The sequence below is a fragment of the Lissotriton helveticus genome, chromosome 5_1 (assembly GCF_964261635.1).
Source record: "Lissotriton helveticus chromosome 5_1, aLisHel1.1, whole genome shotgun sequence".
In the NCBI taxonomy this organism is placed as follows: Eukaryota; Metazoa; Chordata; class Amphibia; order Caudata; family Salamandridae; genus Lissotriton; species Lissotriton helveticus.
Genome location: NC_136065.1, coordinates 8,381,687 through 8,401,230, shown reverse-complemented (window position 1 = coordinate 8,401,230; position 19,544 = coordinate 8,381,687).

Here is a 19,544-nt window from a genome sequence, read left to right as displayed (position 1 = left end):
TTGGAGGCAGGGCTTTCAGCAGGGTTGGCCCTCACCTATGGAACGAGCTCCCTCAGAGCCTCAGATTGGCCAACTCTCTGTTAGAGTTCCGTAGGAACTTAAAAACCTGGCTCTATCCCATGATCTAGTCCCCTTCCCTTCCCTCTGCTGCGTCCCGCCTTTGTTCTGGTCATGGATAGTTTTTCTAGTCTGAAGCACCAGGATACCCGTAGGGTGACAGTATGCGCTATACAAAAGCCCAAATCAATCAATCAATCATAAACCTGTAGCGCTGCAGGAATCACATTTTTAGGAGTGTGATAGTAGTGGCTGGGATTGCCCACGGCCTTCCTTCTTCTCCCAAAGAATCACTCAAAGTAATGCCCAATGGCTCACATTGGCAGTTAAAATCGCCTCCTATAATCTTAAAGTTGCGCCATGGGAGGAAGGATAGCAGGATTGACAGCTGCTCCGCTACTGGGGATTCAAGTCCCCTACTGACAGTTCTTGAGTATACATGAACCATAGCTAGAGATCTTTCTGGGGTGAATTACAGAATGACACATAATAAGTCAGGGGATCTATTCTCAATCTCCCTTACTGAGCATCCTAGATTGGTGATAATCCATATTGTCAATTCCCCTGAAGGTCTACCTCACCCTCCAGCCACAGCAGGTTTGGAGAAGGCCGCATAGCCAGGGCACCTTAATTCCTCCATAGACCAGGTTTGCTGGAAAAGCACTAAGTCACAGTTGTCTATAAATGTCGCCCCCCAGTCACTGCGATCTAACTTGTTCCTAAGGCCAGCCACGTTCCAGGATGCAATTTTAATAGCATTTGTCAGGGTTTTGAGAACTCTCAGAGCCCCGTAGACTTTTGGCTTTCGCTTACCCGCATGGGGCAGGCAGCCCTTAATATTAGGGCTAAGGGCACTGTTCGAGTCTGCAGCCCCCTGGTTCGTACCCCCCTTTTCTCTCTCTTTGAGGTGAGGCAGACCCTCGTTCTTAAAACAAGGTAACACAGGAGTTAGGCTAGGACTTCCATCTGGCCCTTTTCCTCCCAGGATGCAACCCAACTGTGTTGCGGACAAAGCTACTATCGGTTCAACCCCACTTTGATGACGCACCCGACCTGGAGCATCGGGCTCACCCAGCAACCAATTTTGATGGAGATCTTGTAGGTTGTGAGAGTCATTGGCTCCACCGTATCCTCCACAGTATCAGGGAGTTAATCAACCCCATCTAAGGCCACAAATCTGTAGTATACGGGTACAGCATAGCTGCGTGGCTCATATGTATAAATTGGACGGGGTCGGGATTAGAAATACGGATCGAGGAGCAGACATTAGAATGATGGAATCTATCTAAAAGGGGTCTATAAAAATAGCCTGAAAGAAGAATAGACGTAACCGAGTTCTGTTGCTGCATGGATAGATCACAAGAAAACAAGTCAGTTACCAGTTGTGGATCCCTAAAATTGATGACAATACAGTCCCCAGAATTGCCTTTGTGGCTTTTCCCAATCCAGCCAACCCTGCGAGTTAAAATGATGTACCCTGCTCTGGAAAGGGGAAAGCGTCTATGCTTCACGAGCCAGTCTAAAAATGTATTTTTGAGATCCGTGTGTGATTCTTTCTGATTGCCATTCAATTCTGGGACTCCAGTTAATACCGCAACATAGGGGCATGATGCAGGGGGTACGTTTATAATAGGTAGCTTCACTGCCATGGCCCTGGGGACCTGTTCGGGTACCCTGTGTACTTTACTGATTGAGCTATCAACAGGCAAACTCAACCCTATGCCCTGAGGTCTCAGCCCAGCCCTCTTATACTTAGACACTGCCCCTGTGAGGGGATGACTCTCCCCTCTGGCTCGGTGGTCGAGATTTGAACAGTCTGAAATCCTACATCCAAACGGTCATCTCTACCCCTGCAGATTGGGAAATCAGCCACCCCATGAGTCTGTTTCAATAAATCCAATTGCATCGAAAGAGGTTGCAGCTCTTCTCGAATAATGGTTTTGAGCTTCTCCCCAATGGCCCTTGTAAATCCTTTAACCGTGGAGGTTGCTCAACTTCTGGTATGCTGTTTGGGGCGCTAGGGGATAATGCAGCCTCCCTAGATCCGAGAACACATAATAGATTTCTGCAGATGACGTTGGGAAGACATCTTTTTGGCGACACCCCTGCCAGGCCTTCTCTATATGGGGACTGACATGATCCCCCGAGGGCACCCTTGGTATGGGTGTGTGTCACTGAATCCTCTGCTATGAGCCTGTTAGGGCGAGCTGGTAAGATGTGCAAATCAGGTATACCTGGAAAAGAGTCTGAAGTCAATGGCAGCCGTCTCTCGGGGAGTTCTATCTCCGTGGCCACAACCCCTATCGCTCTTTGTAGCATCTTATCGATAGAGCTTGTTTTGGGAGATAGGGATGGTGGCGACACAACTCCCTTAAGGGAAACAACCTTTACAAGGCAGTAATTACATCGCACTACATTTACAGTGCATGTCACTAAAACGCAGTCATTACATTTCATGTCACTACAACGCATGAAACAACGCATGTCACTACAACACTTAGTACCCCTACACTACCCAACACTTACCCTACTGTTGCACCCCCTGGAGTTAGAATAGTAATTTTTACCCGTACGCTATCCAACACTTACCCTACTGTTGCACCCCCTGGAGTTAGAATAGTAAGTTGTACCCCTACGCTATCCAACACTTACCCTACTGTTGCACTCACTGGAGTTAGAACAGTAATTATTACCCCTACACTATCCAACACTTACCCTACTGTTGCACCCCCTGGAGTTAGAATAGTAATTTTTACCCCTGCACTATTCAAAACTTACCTTAAAAGCAATGTAAAGGTATGCGTTGTAATGGTATGCGTTGTAAATGTAGTTTTAAAAAAATTGTTGTAGTGGCATGCGATGTAAATGTATGCGTTGTAAAGGATGTTGCGATGTAAAAACTGCGTTGTAAAGGCACGTGTTGTAAATGTATGCGTTGTATCGTCATACATTCCTGCCTTAACAGGTCTTCTTCCCCATAAAACAGAGGTTAATATACAGACACTAAAGTCTTGTGCACCGCGAACCACCAGACCCGGGAGTTCCTCACAGCCTTAAGTTCAAAATACCCAGTCGGTACAACGCTCTATGCTGGGGCATGCCAGATAAGTTATATTAAAAAAATACAACACTCGCCCTTAGATGTCTGCTGTGGGATCACAAGTGAAAGAGGGGTGGCCCTGACTCAGAGGCTTATGTAAAATCCCTGGTTTTTTAATCAATCAATCAATCAATCAGAGTACTTGTAGAGCGCGCTACTTACCCGTCTCAAGGCGCTGAGGGGAGGGGTGCTGCTACTGCTCGAAGAGCCAGGTCTAGAGGAGTCTTCTGAAGGCGAGTAGGTCTTGGGCCTGCCGTATATGGTTAGGGAGGATATTCCAGGTCTTGGCGGCGAGGTAGGAGAAGGATCTGCTGCCGGAGGTCATTCGTTGGATGCGGGGGACAGCGGCGAGGGCGCGGCTGGCGGAGCGGAGCTGGCGCGTGGGGGTGTGGAAGCTGAGTCTGCTGTTCAGGTAGGCTGGTCCGGCGTTGTGGAGTGCTTTGTGTGCGTGGGTAAGGAGCTTGAAGGTGATCCTCTTGTCGCCGTGAGCCAGTGTAGGTCTCGAAGGTGGGGGGTGATGTGGCTGCAGCGGGGGACGTTGACGATCAGTCGGGCGGAGGCGTTTAGGCTGTTAGTTCCTAAGGACTAGCGCCTCCTTTTGGCCACAAAAGTGTACGTTGCCTCGTTGATGTTCTTATAACCAGGAGGCCAATGAAACAAAATCCCTGGGCCTAAAAGCAAGAGAATGAGCCCAGCTCTGCCTCCGCTGGGCCCTAAGGGACACCTCTATGTGAATTAGGATGCCTGAATTCAGAGGTGGTGTCAGGAATGCGGGGGGGGGGGTATAGTCACCTTCCCGCCCAGGCTGGTCAGGGATGCCAGCAGCTAGCGGGCGAGCAAGCCCTTTAACAAGGGTCCAGTGGCCCTACAATCCTAGGTCGGCCAAGAGAGACCCCATTCTCACTCGCACTGCACCTGCAAGTGGTAAGTCACTCACAGATCAATACGGGGGAGAAATACCTCCAGCTCCTCCACAGTGCCCTCCAGACTCCACTGGTCAGTGCAGTATGCAACAAGTTCCTTGCTCCCCTGCCCGATCCGCCTCTACATCGGTGACTCCCCCCAGGGAGCACAAACTGGGCCTCTCTTGTGCTCTCCGACTTCCCTATTGGCGGCCCCACCCTTGAGCTAACGCTCGAGGCCCAGTCTGGGCTGCTGGTATCTGCAACTTCCAGCTGGTGCCGCTGTGCTATCGAGCTCTGTATCCCATCGAGCACTGTACCCCCCCCTTGTTTTGCGCATGCGCAGTAATGGTGCGCATGCGCATATTATGCCCCTATGACGTTTTATGACGTTTCGTGACGTGCACCATAATTTGATGTACCCCCTTTCGCCTCTGACCAATCACAAGTCTCACTCTTTTTCTCATCCAATCACAAGTCTCACTCTTTTTCTCATCCAATAGATCGCTTTCTGACTGTTTGCTTCAACCAATCATCGCATTTCGATGTATTTATTAATCGCCAACCTTCTGGAACTTTTCCCACAGCCAACGTTCTGGAGCTTTTCCCACAGCCCTGATAAACTTTTACCCGCTTGCGCCTGCTCGAGTTCAGTAGTGCAACCCTTGCATCGCTTCCAGTTGCGTGTGTCGCAGTGTGTACTACATCCCTTGCATCATCTACTGCAACCCTTGCATCGATTCGGCTTGAGTCTGTAGATTGCATTTGGTGAGAATTCTGCCAATGTATGTCCAGCTATGTGCGTTTTTTGTTACTTCAAGTCAGCTATGTGCGTTTTTTGTTATACTTCTTTGGCAATGTTATGTCGAATGTAATTTACTTTCTGTGAAAGCCAACAATGTGCCTTTTTTGTTATATGCCTTTGGCAATGTTATGTTGAATGATATTTTTTTTTCGGTAAAAGCCTTGGAGTACAAATCACTCGTGCCCAATTCACTGAAGCCACTGGTATGTGCGAATCAAATGAAATGTAAATTCTGTTCCCTTATTCCTATGCTACGTGCCAATTCCAACTTAATGTCTTTGAAAACCAGCCATGTGCGTTGGCAAATTGCGTCGACGTTGAAAGGCAGCCATGTGCGTTTACGCCCATGTGCTACGCCCTCGGGCCTCCCATGTGCTACGAACTCGGGCCTTCTTCCAAATGCGTAGCTCCATTAGCTACGCACTTAGATATAACCTCTGTTGGGCTTTCTACGCCTTTGGCAATGTTATGTCGAATGATATCTTTTTTGTTTATATGCCTTTGGCAATGTTATGTCGAATGATATTTTGTTTTCGGTAAAAGTCTGCTGTGCCTCTTTGGCGTACCAATCACTCGTGCCCAATTCACTGAAGCCACTGGTATGTGCGATTCGAATGAAAAGTAAATTTTGTTTCCTTATGCCTATGCTACGTGAGAATTCCAACGTAATGTCTTTGAAACCCAGCCATTTGCGTTGGCAAATTGCGTCGATGTTGAAAGTCAGCCATGTGCGTTTACACCCATGTGCTACGCCCTCGGGCCTCCCATGTGCTACGAACTCGGGCCTTCTTCCAAATGTGTGGCTCCATTAGCTACGCACTTAGATATAACCTCTGTTGGGCTTTCTATGCCTTTGGCAATGTTATGTCGAATTATATCTTTTTTGTTTATATGCCTTTGGCAATGTTATGTCGAATGATATTTTTTTTTCGGTAAAAGCCTGAGATGTGCGTTTTTGGGTCGTAGCATAATGGCGTTAACGTAGAATGCCACCCATGTGTGCGTTTTGCAATGGGGCCCTTTGCCAAATGCTGCTAAAATAATGTGTGATTATAATGTAATCGTACTGAATTATGAACTATGCTACGTGCCAATTCCAACGTAATGAATTTGCAACCCAGCCATGTTCCTCAGTGGTGACCGGTCAGTGCTGCACAACAGTGTGCAGCCCCTTCCCTGTTGCAGGACTGCCCATCCTCGTCCATGCCCCTCTGCTGTATCGCTGTGTGACACGGCAGAAACCATGGCATATTAGTTTTTAACATTTGTTTCTCTTTTTTTTCCTTTGGAGTAAACAGTGGCTCAACGCCACTTGCCCTATTTGTGGAGACTGCTTTGTTTGTAACTTTTACGTGTGTTAATGGTGTTCCTTTACTAATTTATTTCTTCTCTTTTTTGCATCCATTATCCATACTATTTATTTCTGTAATAGTTCTGTTGGAGTGGATTTGATGGGACCTTTACCTACCACTCCTACAGGATACAAATATGTTCTGACAGCCACAGATTATTTTTCGAAATGGGTTGAGGCATTCCCTTTAAAATCAAAGACTGCAGTTGAGGTTGCTTCAAGACTGTTGCAAATGTACCTCCGCCATGGTACTCCGAAAAGGGTCCTATCCGATCAAGGTCGTGAGTTTGTGAATGAAGTGAGTGAGCCATTTTGTCGTAACTTATAATGCTCTGATATTCTTTAATTTACTTTGTCTATTGTGATCTTTGTGTACTGTTTTTTTCTTATTCATTAACAGTTCTAAAGTTTATTTCACCCACATGTCCCAATATATTGATGTTTGTTTTCAGGTTAATATGGAGTTATCTAGGCTCTTACAAATAGAACGTCTGTAAGTGGAGCCTATCATCCACAGACAAATGGGTTAGATGAGCGTACAAATGCAAACATTAAAAGGTAATGCAAGTTTGTCATTTACTTTCTAAGTACTAGTGAGTTAGCTGTCATGGTGATGTTTTTGCATTTTACTATTTTACTACTTTCTCTAATGTGGTCTGACAGGTTTGTTTTGCTGCAGTGCAATCGTAACTGGAAAGTAATGTGTCTACTGAGCTGACTGTATTATTTATGCTTCAGGTTAATTGTTTTTAATATTACAGCAATTAATAATTGCCCAGGAATATAGAGGACAACACTTGCATATATTGCTTAACAGTAAAGTTCAAGGATTTATTTACACGCATTAATTAATTATGGCTACATATAAATGTAAGTGATGAAAATATACGTAACTTAAGTGTGCACATACATATTTTTTAAAAGTACGCGTCAATGTCGTAGTAATTTATCAGTGTCATATATAATGTAATCTGTCACTACTATGTCAGGCCTGCACTGTATAGTTAGGGAAGAGGTGTGGCGCCACGGCTAGGGTGACTGACTCCGGAATCTGGGGATCACGGTTCGATCAGCTGCAGCAGATTAGCCCAGCACCATGTGACTGTGGGCAATAGCTTGCTTTATCTTCCCAACAGCTCCTAGTGCCCCTTACGGGTGATTTTGCGCTTTACAAATGTGGATTATTATTATTATAGTTAGCAAGTTTCCCTGTTGCGTTTACTAACATATACAGAGAAGTATATTATAGTCTTCATAATTCCATTGTCACCATCTTAATACATTGATGCTAACAAGAGAGTCGAGGCCCTGGCACAATATCATCAGAAGGAGACAGCGTTACCACATGACTACATAGAGTTCTTCAAAACAATTTGAAGAAATCTAAAAACAAGACGGCAGGATTATGGCAACCATGTTAATATACAGCCGAACATGCCAAACAAATACTTACTGTGTAAGTGATTTTTAACATATGTAAGATATGTCAGTAGTAAAGAAACATGTTGTCAGTAAATTGAAATGAGCTATTCTGAAACATTGAAACTATTTTCACAAGTTCTGTACTGTTGTATCAGTGTTTGTGGTCATCATGTTTAGAAATTAAAGCTAAACTGGAACAGTACAGAATTTTTCAAAATAGTAATTGGCATTTGTGGGCCCACAAATGTTTGTGTGATATAGAGATTTATTTTTTAAAATGTTACTGTTGGAATTGCAAAGCTTTAAACAATTGTGACTTTTGATACATTCTTAACATTTATTTACTGTAATATCGGCATTTGTGATGTATGATGTAAAATGTATTTAATATTTATTATGCTAATAAATGAACTGAGTTTGTACTTGTGGAAATTAATTTTAAAAAAATGAAAGAAAGATTTTTTTTTTAAAAATAGTGTCACTGCATTGTGTCAAGTGCTTTATTACACAATATGCATGGAGATGGTGCTTTCAATTTTTGTGAAGCGCACAAACACAAGAATAGACTGTGCAACCCATGCACATTACAGAAAGGTACAAAGCAATTAGTTTAATAATTTGGGTATTAAGATGGCATGCAGAGCTCGCATATAAAGTTGCTTCACAGCCTTTGTTGTTTTTATCAAGAAGGGTTGATAAGGTCTTTCAAAAACAATTTGAAAAGAGAAGGTTGCAGGTTACATATGGTACTGCAAGAAGGCATGAAAAGGCTGGAAAAAAGTCTGCATTTACAATGCCCAGTGGAGCCCTTTTCAGGGTGGGTACGCACAAGGTGGTGTCTAATGATGAACATCAAGTGGTGGATCCTACATGCACTGAGAGGGCAACGGCAGAAGAATTGTACAGGTTTGGACTGTGAGGAGAAAACAATGGACGAGTAAGAGGTTAAGTCAACAGATTTCATGGAGTACTTTCTTAGCAGTCAGTAAAGTTCTGTACTACGGGTATCTCTGTTATAGGCATGCACCCACCCTCCTCCCCAGATGAAAAAATGGCAATGTACTGTATGCTACAATCCATGGTTTATACACCTTCAAAAAGAACAAAGTTAAACAAGTTTGCCTGTGCATCCTGAAATACCAAGGATCTCTGGAGACTTGCTAAAAGGAACCGTGTCACAAGACACATGATAGCTATATAGGGAACTTGTCTGTCCTACCCTGCCTCTTTATGAATTTAAAGATTTTGGTGAAGGGAAGTTTCAGTATGGGTGAATTTTGAAAATATGTGTAAAATGAGATTTTAATTTGGCTATCCGTTTAACTTGAATTGAAATTAATGGCCAGTGTAGCCTTGTATTTATAGGCTACATTATTTGTATTTGATATTCACTTAACTCTATGTATAACAGCAATGATCACAACCTAACAGAGCAATTTAGATTACGCAAGGGGTCCACACACATGGGCGGGAATATTCATTAGATTACGAGTATAACAGAGATATCCCTAGTACAGAACTGTCATTACAGATAACAAAGTACTCCATAAGGCATTGAAAAAGAGGTGGAAACAACAGGCTGGAAGGTCCATGGGTGGTGGAGGCTCAGTCTCTTAATCTGTGTCCTACCTACTATGTGGCAAATTTAAGACACAGTAGCAACCAAAGACCGTTACTTTATGTGACACAATCATTTTGTAAATTAGGGTGGAGGGAGTGAATGTAAAGGGGTAAAGTACATGTGTACAAATGAGATAGTGTGGTCATAACACTGGATAGAGCAGTGAAGAGCCAATGTCATACATAAAACAGAAGACAAAGCAACACTGCATGAAAAGGAAAGCAGATCTTCTACAGAAAGTGAAAAATCAGCAAAAGAACAAGTTTACAAAAGTACAAGAACACACAATGTGGAACAGATTGCGATGAGAGGTGCAAAGGAACTTCGAAAAAGCGGTGTTCCAAAAAAAGGAAAGGTCAAATATCATAGATGATGCCAAGCACACTGAGGGGTAACACTGTTGTACAATACAGAAATATAAGTGCAAAAAGTATATGTCCCAGTGTTTCAGGGGCTGCAGAGGAGGTGCACAAACACTATCAACGCACACTAGTCAACGCACACTCCCAAAATACAACAGGCCTGTATAAGCTCCATTTTTACTTGGAGAGGGAAAAGAGAAACACAGGGAGCAGAAACACTATCTGCTCACCATTACCGACAGGGAAACCCTAGTCAACGCACACTGGCAATGTAGAATAGGCCTGTATGAGCTCCCTTTTGACTTATGGGGATGCAGAAATACAACGTGCCCCCCATCAACACCAGCCAAACCCTAGTCAACGCACACAAAAACCACGGTGAGCAAAAATACTAGCTGCTCACAATGAACGCCAGCCGAACCCTAGTGAACACACAGTAAAAACAAGGAACAGGCCTGTATAAGCTCCCTTTTGACTTAGGCGGTACAAAAAAGCACGGTGAGCAGAAATACTACCTGCTCCCCAATCCACGCCCGCCCAACCCTAGTCCACGCACACTAAACACCTAGAACAGGCCTGTATAAGCTCCCTTTTGAGTTAGGAGGGACACAATAACTGCGGTGAGCAGAAATACTACCTGCTCACCAGTAACGCCAGCCGAACCGTAGCCAACGTGCAATAAAAACCTAGAACAGGCCTTTATAAGCTCCCTTTTTGACTTAGGGGGTACAGAAAACCACGGTGAGCAGAAATACTACCTGCTCCCCAATGAACGCCAGCCGAACCCTAGTGAACACACAGTAAAAACCAGGAACAGGCCTGTATAAGCTCCCTTTTGACTTGGGGTACACAAAACCACGGTGAGCAGAAATACTAGCTGTTGACAATGAACGCCAGCCGATCCCTAGTGAACACACACTAAAAACTAAGAACAGGCCTGTATAAACTCCCTTTTGACTTAGGGCGTACAGAAAACCACAGTAAGCAGAAATACTAGCTCCTCACAATTAACGCCAGCCAAACCCTAGCAAACGCACAATAAAAACATAGAACAGGACTGTTTAAGATCCCTTTTCACCAAAGGGGTATACAAAAGCACAGGGAGCACAAATACTACCTGCTCCCCATCAACGCCAGACAAACCCTAGTAAACACACACAGGCAAACTACAATCGGCCTATATAAGCTCCCTTTTGACAAAAAACTTAAAAATCATAAATATTATATTAATATTAAATAATTATTAATAATTATAATTAATTATTCATAATTATTATATCATTATATATTATAACAGTTATTATATATTGCATAAGAAATTAAAAGATAAATATAATATTATAAATTATATATTATAAAATCAATTTAAAAAAAAACATGTTTGTCAAACTTTACAGAATTAAAAAGAACGATTAGGGGGGGAGTGGCTACGAGGGCGAAGATGGCGGACGTAGCTTGCTAGAGCTCCCGCCAGCCCAGCATAAATCCGTTCAATTATCCTAACCTCCGGACCCGTATTTCACCCCACACCGGCAGCAGAGGTAGCGGACGACGGGGAGTACCCTCCGGTGTACAAGTTTGGGTTCCTGATCCCGGGCCGGCAGAGATAGCGGCGGCGGCGCTCCGGGGCCTACCTGCATCGTGGTCAGCCGGGGCCTCGATTTTGGCGGTCCCCGGCCGGAAGCTCCTGGAGTGGACTGGCTGGTTCGCCGGTGAGGCCCGCGCTCCGGGGTCTGGGCGGCCAGAGGGGCGGCGGAGGGAAGTGTGGCGGAGCCCCCCCGCGGCAGTGAGTGTGCCAGCGCCGAGGGAGCACCGGAGGAGGTCTGTGGCCTGTGACGAGCTCCAGTAGCCGGGGACTCGAGTTGGGTGCCCCCCGTCGCCGAGAGAGCAGAGCGACCGGGGCAGAGGCCAGACGGCGGCTGGACTGCTGGGGGTGAGGGCCCCCCCGGAGTGACTCTCAGCACACGCGCTGGACCGGGGGTGACTGGCCTTGCCTGATTGCCTGGATTCGTGGCCCCCCCGTGGTATAACCTCCTGCGAGGGGCGACCTGCATCCTAGTGCGAGGGAGTGGAGCCTCCGGTAGGCCGAGTGGAGCTCATACGCTGATTGGGCTGGCGAGACGGCTGGCGGACCCTGAGGCCTGCTCCGGACATACTGAGCCGGGATCTCAATTTTGTGAGGCCGGGGAGGACGTCCCTGGGGCTGTCCCCCGGTGTTGCCCAGCGGAGCTGCTTTAACTGGGCGACTAATTACTGGGACCACAATTGGGAGCTCTGCTGTGCCCCTTCGCTCCCCGAGTTGCTGTGCAGGTGGCAGGAGCCGCGAGGACGGTGGTGGCCTGTGCGGGGGCCCGGAGGCCGGGACCTGGAGTTTCGTGACCCCCGGACACGAGTGGTCGGACCCGGGGTTGACCCGGGGGGGGCTTGGGCGGCCCGCCTGTGGCCTCGAGAACATCCCTGGCACATCGCCTGTGGTCCCGGCCTGTGGGACGATGGTGGGCCCCCGCTGGCTGGGCGCCTGGGTCCCGGAGGAGCTGTGAAACGGCGGCTGTGGCGCAGTGGCATGATCCGTGAGTCCCTCCAGCCTCAGTCTCTGTGGACTTGAACACCTGTGGTGGGCATCGGACCCGGGCTGTGGTGAGTTGAGAAGAACGCCCCCCCCCCCGCCTGCTTGCATCTGAACTTCTCCGGCGAGGGCTGAGCTGGTGGTGGAGGGGCCTGGAGCAGGCTCAGTCGACGATTGCCCTTGGGTTTTAGCTGAAGGGACGGGGGCCCCCTGGAATCCAACTGGGCCGCCTGGGAAGGGACAGCTGAACTGTGAGCCTTGGTATAACGCCAGTTTATTGGAGACGTTGCCATACTGAGTCCTTGTGGCACGTGTGCTCGTCCGGAGAGGCCTTGTCTACTGCTGGTGCGGAGCAGCCCATCTAGGCGTCCCAGCCATGACCAGAGGTGGGGGAGGAAGTGGATCCACCAAACAGGGGCCCATCGATAAATTCACTGGACCCAGTGGAGGGCCCGGTGCCTCCGGGGCGGCCAGGGTGCAGGGCCCGACAACGCGGCTTTGATGGCGGCCATCACTCAATCAAGGGACATGTTGGACGCTAAAATAGGAGCGGTAGGGGCCGATGTGACCTTGCTGCGACAAGATCTCTGCAACGCAGTAGCCCGCATCACGGAGGCCGAAACCAGGATCACGGGTGTGGAAGGCGATGTGGGCACATTGAAACAGAAGGTGGCTGAGATGGACAGGATTTAAAAGGGCCTTGCGCCCCGGGTGGAAGATGCGGAAGGGCGGGCGCGCAGAAACAACCTCCGCTTTGTGGGCTTTCCGGAGGACTGTGAGAAGGGACCCATGGATAGATTCTTGACTCGATGGCTGGAGAGCTGGCTCCCCCCGGACGCTCTGTTACGATGCTTTGTGGTGGAGCGCGCTCGCAGGGCTCTGATGCAGAAGCCACCCGTTGGAGAACGGCCTCGGCCGGTCATAGCCAAAATATTGAACTTCCACGACAGAGATGCCATTCTGCGGGAAGCGAGGGCAAATTAGACACTTCTGTTCGACAATCATAAAATTATGATTTTCCCGGACTATACTGAACAGGTACAGCAGCAACGCCACTCCTTCCTAGCAGCGAAGGCTAAACTGCGTGGACTGAAGATACAATACTCATTGCTGTATCCAGCCCGCCTTCGGGTCATTTTTCAATCGAAAACCCACTTCTTTGATACTCCAGAGGATGTGTTCAGATGGACGGATGAGACGGTCAGAATCCGGCCGAACGCCCAACCGGGCTTGGGTTCCGGTCCATCGCGTGGATCGTCACAGGAGAGGGGCGACCCTGCTGCCAGGGGCAAACGACACAGGAAATCTCGGTCACGGAAACGCTCCCTGTCTCGCAGCGGCCAGCCTGATGAGACAAAACTTGACACCGATCATTCTGGGAAAGAAAACTGAACACTGTGGGAGTCCAGCTCTCTTCAAATACCGCTGGCCCACTGCAGGGTTCACCGGAGGATACTACGTGACTGCTTTGTCAGCCGAACAGTGAGCGCCCAGTGCTGATAAATCACGGACCATGGATAGACTCATGGGGGGTGGTGTTGGTGGCACCAGATTGCCCCTCTTCACATGGGCTCAAGGGGTGGTGGTGGAATGGGGTTCGGGGAACTGATTTGTAGGGCTGCCTAGTTCCCCCACGGATAGGGGGTGGCCCTGAGGGGGGGGGTTCTTTAGTTAGTGGGCATAGGTGGGATCCATTGGCATGGTTGGCTTTGGGCGCTCTGTTTTGGGCCCGAAGTTCCCCATGCCGCGACAGATACTTCAGTGTTCCATGAGGTATAGGGGAGGGGGGTGGGAGACAGGTGTTGGGGTGTTGGGGGGGCTGTGTTGGAGGGGTGTGATGGGGGGGTAGGGGGTAACTTGAGGGGGTTGCACGTGTTCTCTAATGCCTTGAAGTTTGTTGCATTGAGTGCCTGGAGCGGGTTCTGGGCTCCTCGAGGTTTTTTCCATCGTGACTATGGTTGATACGCCAATGCAGGGACTCCCCAGGGAGTCTATGCGTATACTAAGCTGGAACGTCAGGGGGATGCTGGACAAAATTAAGCGAGGGGCGGTCTTGCGATGGGGTAAAAGAGACTCTGCCGATGAGATGTTGTTGCAAGAGACACACATGATGGGGACAAAGGTGCTTAGCCTGCAGAGATTTGGTTACCAACAGGTATTTCATGCTGGGTTCTCCAGGGGTTCGAGGGGAGTGTGTTAGAAATGGGATCCCTGGCTGGCCAGGGCTTTCGCCAAAGTCAGTCAGAGACCACCACTCCTAAGTCAGGGCAAGGGAGTTACACGCCAAGATAACCCCTACTCACCCTCTAGGTAACGTGGCGCGAGCAGCAAGGCTAAACTTGGAGGCGATGTGAGTTAAGTATTTGCGCACGCACCCAGGCAACAACACCCAAGGCCCACCACAAAGGAAACTCCACACAAGGTTATATATAAAAATAGCCTTTGTATTACACCAAAACACATTAGATAAAACACACACTTTACAATGTGCCAGAGGCACGGGCAGAATTTACAGGGGATATTTACAAGACAGGGCCACATGGACCACTGTCAGGAATCAGCACTTTTAGAAGTAACACTTTTAGAAATAGCACTTTTTAGATCATAGAGTTATCACTGTAGCACAAAAATAACATACAACCAGTCACTACTGGTACCAGGTGAGCACCACCTATGCAACCCTCACTACCTTAGGAGATTACACTAGGGAACCTGGGCTCTGCTAGCACCATCTGTACTAGCAAGAAGGAAACCACCTAAGTATCGCTATACCTGTAGGGGTCTAAGGAAGGAAACACATGATGCATCACAATACATTCAGCGGTGTAAAAGGACAAAGCACATGACGCATAAAAACACATTCAGAGGTGCAAAAACAGCAAAACACATGATGAATAAACTACCCATTCAGAGGTGTAAGGAAGGAAACACATGATGAATAATCTACCCATTCAGAGGTGTAAGAGGAACACATGACGCATCAACACACGTTCAGCGGTGTAAGGAACAAGGCACATGATGCATCTACAAAACATTCAGAGGTGCAGCACACAGGGTGCGCAAAACATACTACACATTGTACATTTCCTAACACCGAAAAGCCATAGGACATAGATCATAACAGCATCTAAACCTCAGTTAGCGCATAATCACCTTTAGCGCAGAACTCATCACTGCGCCATCATCACATTAGCCACAACCTGTGGCAGTCCCTAGGCCAACTGGCCTCTCTAGGGCTAGGACGCCCTGTGTCCCAAATGTCAGGGGGCCTAAACGTGGCAGTTGCCCACAAAGTGCTGGGCAACTGGGTGAGGATGGGGCAACACGAGGGAGCCTCGCAGGCTCTGAATAAACAAAATGTCCCCCTGAGCCTCTCAGGGCTCAAAACGAAGCAATGCAGCCCCTCTGGGCTCTGAATACAACTGTGGGCAGGGGAGCCTCGCAGGGCTCAAAGAAGTGCCCCCTAGAGCCTCGCTAGGCTCTGAACACAAAAATGCGATAGCAATGAAATGCCCCCACAAGCCTCTCACTAGGCTCAAGGACTGTGTGCCAGCGTTGGAGCCTCTCGGGCTCAAGAACAAAGGAAAGGGCTGGGAGCCTCGGGGTGCTTCGCATCTGCCCGGAACGTTGGAGTCCCTCTCGTGGGACTTGATAACAAGGGGGGCCCTCAGGAGCCTCACGGGCTCAAGACATCACCATGAAAATGCCCCCGGGCCCTCGTGGGGCAACAACAGCACTAAGCACGAGATCGTGCTTCTGGGGGGGGTGCAGACACCGACAATGTGTCTAGGCACCCCTCCCTTCCTCTTGCGGCCAAACTCACCGGGCTTGGCAGCGGCGCTCTGCGGTGTCTCTCTTCCGGGCGGCGGTTCCAGCGGGGGGGGTCCTCTCCTCTTCTCGAGGACTCCAGCTCTCCGCGGGACCACCGGGGCCCCCAACAGCTCACGGGAGCCCCGGGCAGCATCTCGCCATCCTCTCTCCCGGCTTCTTCCTCCTGAGGTCGGCAGCGGCGGGCGGGACTTCCGGCCGGCCGCGCTGTGATTGGCCGGCCGGCCAAGCACTTCCGGGTCGTCGCGGGCAGCGCGGCGGCTCGCTTTAGATAGGCAGGCGGGGTCCCATTATCCGAGGAGTGGGCTCCCTCGTGATAAATTAATAGCTCAGGACGACGGGGCAATGCCGGGTGGGCTCCGGCTCCAATTTCAAACCCCGAGCGAGGTGGGCACTCGCTCGGCAGGAAAACAGCGGCAATGTCCCGGGCAGGGTGGGCACCTGCCAGGGGACTCTAGAACCGGCAAAAGCGGCGTGGGCAGCCGCGGAAGGACAATGACAGTGCTCCCAAGCGCTAGGAAAGAAATACAGCGCTCCCAGGCGCTAGGCAGGCACAGAGAGCAACAAAAGTCCTTCAGGGGTCCATCAGCAAGCCAGGGGCTGGGCAGGACCCAGGGGGGGCAAGCCTTCCCCTGGGCCCAAGCAGCAGCATGCCCCTGGTAGATCCAAGTCAGAAACAAGAACATTTTAATGGGGTCACAGCCCCTCTTTTATACACCTCTTCTTTTGTCTGTAGGTGCAGGGTGGGGGCAGAACCAGTCGCCGCTGGTTTTGGAGTACCCTTGATGGCCCAACCACCCCTTTCATTCAACAGGCAGGCTAGGGTCATCAGTCGCACCACAGGGGGCGGATCCAGCATTGTGTGGGGGAAACCCAGCCTCATTCAGGACACAGGCGCAGCCCCTCCCTCACATCAGCATGCTAATCTCTCCATTCACCACTGGGGCAGACCCACACAGACTCCTGGAGCCTGGCATCCCAGCCAGCTCCAGCCAATCACACGCCAGGCATATTTTACACTAATATGCCAACTCCTAGAAGTGGCGCTTCCGCACAAGACACATACATGCCACATACATCGTTGCGAAGCATTCAATCACACGAGTGTGCACATACCAAACTTGAGCATGCACGCCTCACGCATCAGGAACTACCAGGGACACAGACATTCCCCATGCATTCGTATGGGAGAGCAGGCCAATCTCACACACGTACTCAGGGAGCGCACGCACTTTACACTGCGCCACAGTGTCAAAGTGCGCAAAGACCAGAAATCACTATCACTGGGTCACAACCACAAAGCAAAAAGTTCAGGGGTGAACCTGCCAAAAGGGCCAAGTCCAACACGACCCCCTTCCAGCCAAAACGCAGGGGAGAACAATCACCACTGTGATGGACTTCCCTGCTTGGGGCGATAGAACACGGACGCGGGCCCGCACTGCAGGGACACCCTCCGGTTCTACGCCACGTGGATCCATGAGACAAGCACATACTTAAAAAAAAAACAGGCCCAACTAGGCTACCCCACTGGTACTCCTTAGTTGTCCACGGCTAGGACCAGGCCCTAGGCCACCCAGATACCACTGGTCCCTGCCAATACACAGAGTGGGGGGTGGTAACCCCTGGCCTACAATAGCCATTCTCCACTCCCTTTCTCAGTGTAGTTCCAAACTACCATTGATCCTTCAACCTAGGGTCCGCACCCTCAGGCTGACCAGAGGTCACAGGCAAGAATGCCCCACCCTACCTCTACTTCTGAAGCACCCTCCAGAACACAACTCTCCCACCAGTTTAGGACCTTACTTCCTCAGCAGCAGTGACCGCGGTCAGACCACCACAAGAACGGTGTAGCGAGGCGTTGCACGTTGCGGTGCCCTCCAGTTGCGGTGCATCCTATGGCTCGTTGACGCTGTCGAGACGGCGTCGGTGAGCGCAGAGGCGGCGTTGCTCGAGGGGGACGTTGCTCAGTGCGGTGCCTACAGGACACCAGGGTGGTCATGACGGAGTCACAGCTCCCTTAACTGGTTTACCATCTGGGATTCAAATTCTCTCCTCCTTCAGCAGTAAGGCAACCACTGCAGGTCAATCTCCCATACAGCTTACCCGGTTCCTTCTCTTCAGGCAGGAGTTCCTTCAGGACACTACGTACAGTTGCCCTTACGTCCAGATCCGGACACACCGGCTACTGGCTCCCCAACCGGGGGACGTACCCCTTTGGTCAGATGCCTGGCGCACCAGGACTTCCTTGAGGGTGACACATAACTAATGTGTCGTGTACAAGTCTGCCTGACACTCAGGACAGAAGTGGCATCACCATGGTCACTGCTTGGCGACACAATCCTTCTGGCTGGCCCCTGACCCACTGGCTCTTCCACTGGGGAACCTATCCCCCTCACACCCCTCCATCTGGACTTCTGCACCCTCCCAACTGGAGCGGTACTGCCAGATAACAGAACTACTAGAGCCCTGCTTACAGGCGCTCCACGTTCTCTCCACACTGGGAGATCTCCCTAAAAGGACGCTCCATACGGACATGCTAGGCTCCCTCACCTGGTGTTCCTAAGAAAAAGAACACCCAGACTACGAAGACCAGGCTTGTGCTCCTCTGAGCCACTTCCACCACACTGGGCTGGAAGACCAGAACCTTTCCTTAGGGTCACTCCCCAACAATTAACACAGGGGCAGGGGAAACTCCCATGAGCTTCAGGCCCACCCATGAAATCCTGTTCACTGATGTTCTACATTCTTCAAACACTCTGGGAGATCTTCCTCAAATGACCTATTGGTACAGCCTAGGCCCCTGACCTGACGTTCCCTTCAGAAACATTCCAGGCCCTGACACTGGGTTTCGGGCACCTGGAGACATGCAGTCCCACCCACTCCTTCTCCTCTTGAGACAGGACGTGAGCCCCTACACCGAGACCTAGCTGGGCTACACAACCTCTTCCACCACACTGGGCTGGAAGACACCTCAGTCACTCCTTTTGGAATCACTCCATCCCCTATGCCTCTCTCCTCCCAGAACATTACCAACTCCAAACATCTGTCTCTAAATAGACCACAGAAAATCAAAAGCAGGCTCCACTGTCTGCAGACGTTCTTGGGAAAAGTTTAACACACGGAACTTTGGTATCTGAGCAAAACAAGAGTACACAAGCATTCCGCAAGCTCCCCATCCAGAGAACTCACACCACTTGTCCAGTGCAACACACGATTCATCCACACACTCCCCTCCCCAGACTGGTAAGGCACTTTCTACCACCCCTGATTTCTCAACCTGACCACATGTGACACAAGTACCATTACTCCAGGGCAGGGACAGGGGACACATGCACTGGACACACTTATGCTGCCACCACTGGATCCCACCCTCATGGTGAATCCAGAAAACACACTGCACTTAGGGGGATGATCTACCCTCCCGAGCTAGGGACACCTAACTCACAGTGCACAAGAAACACATTTCCACAGAAATTACATTTTTAGCAAACTCCATACAATAATCCCCACAATGTGGTCATCTAAAATGC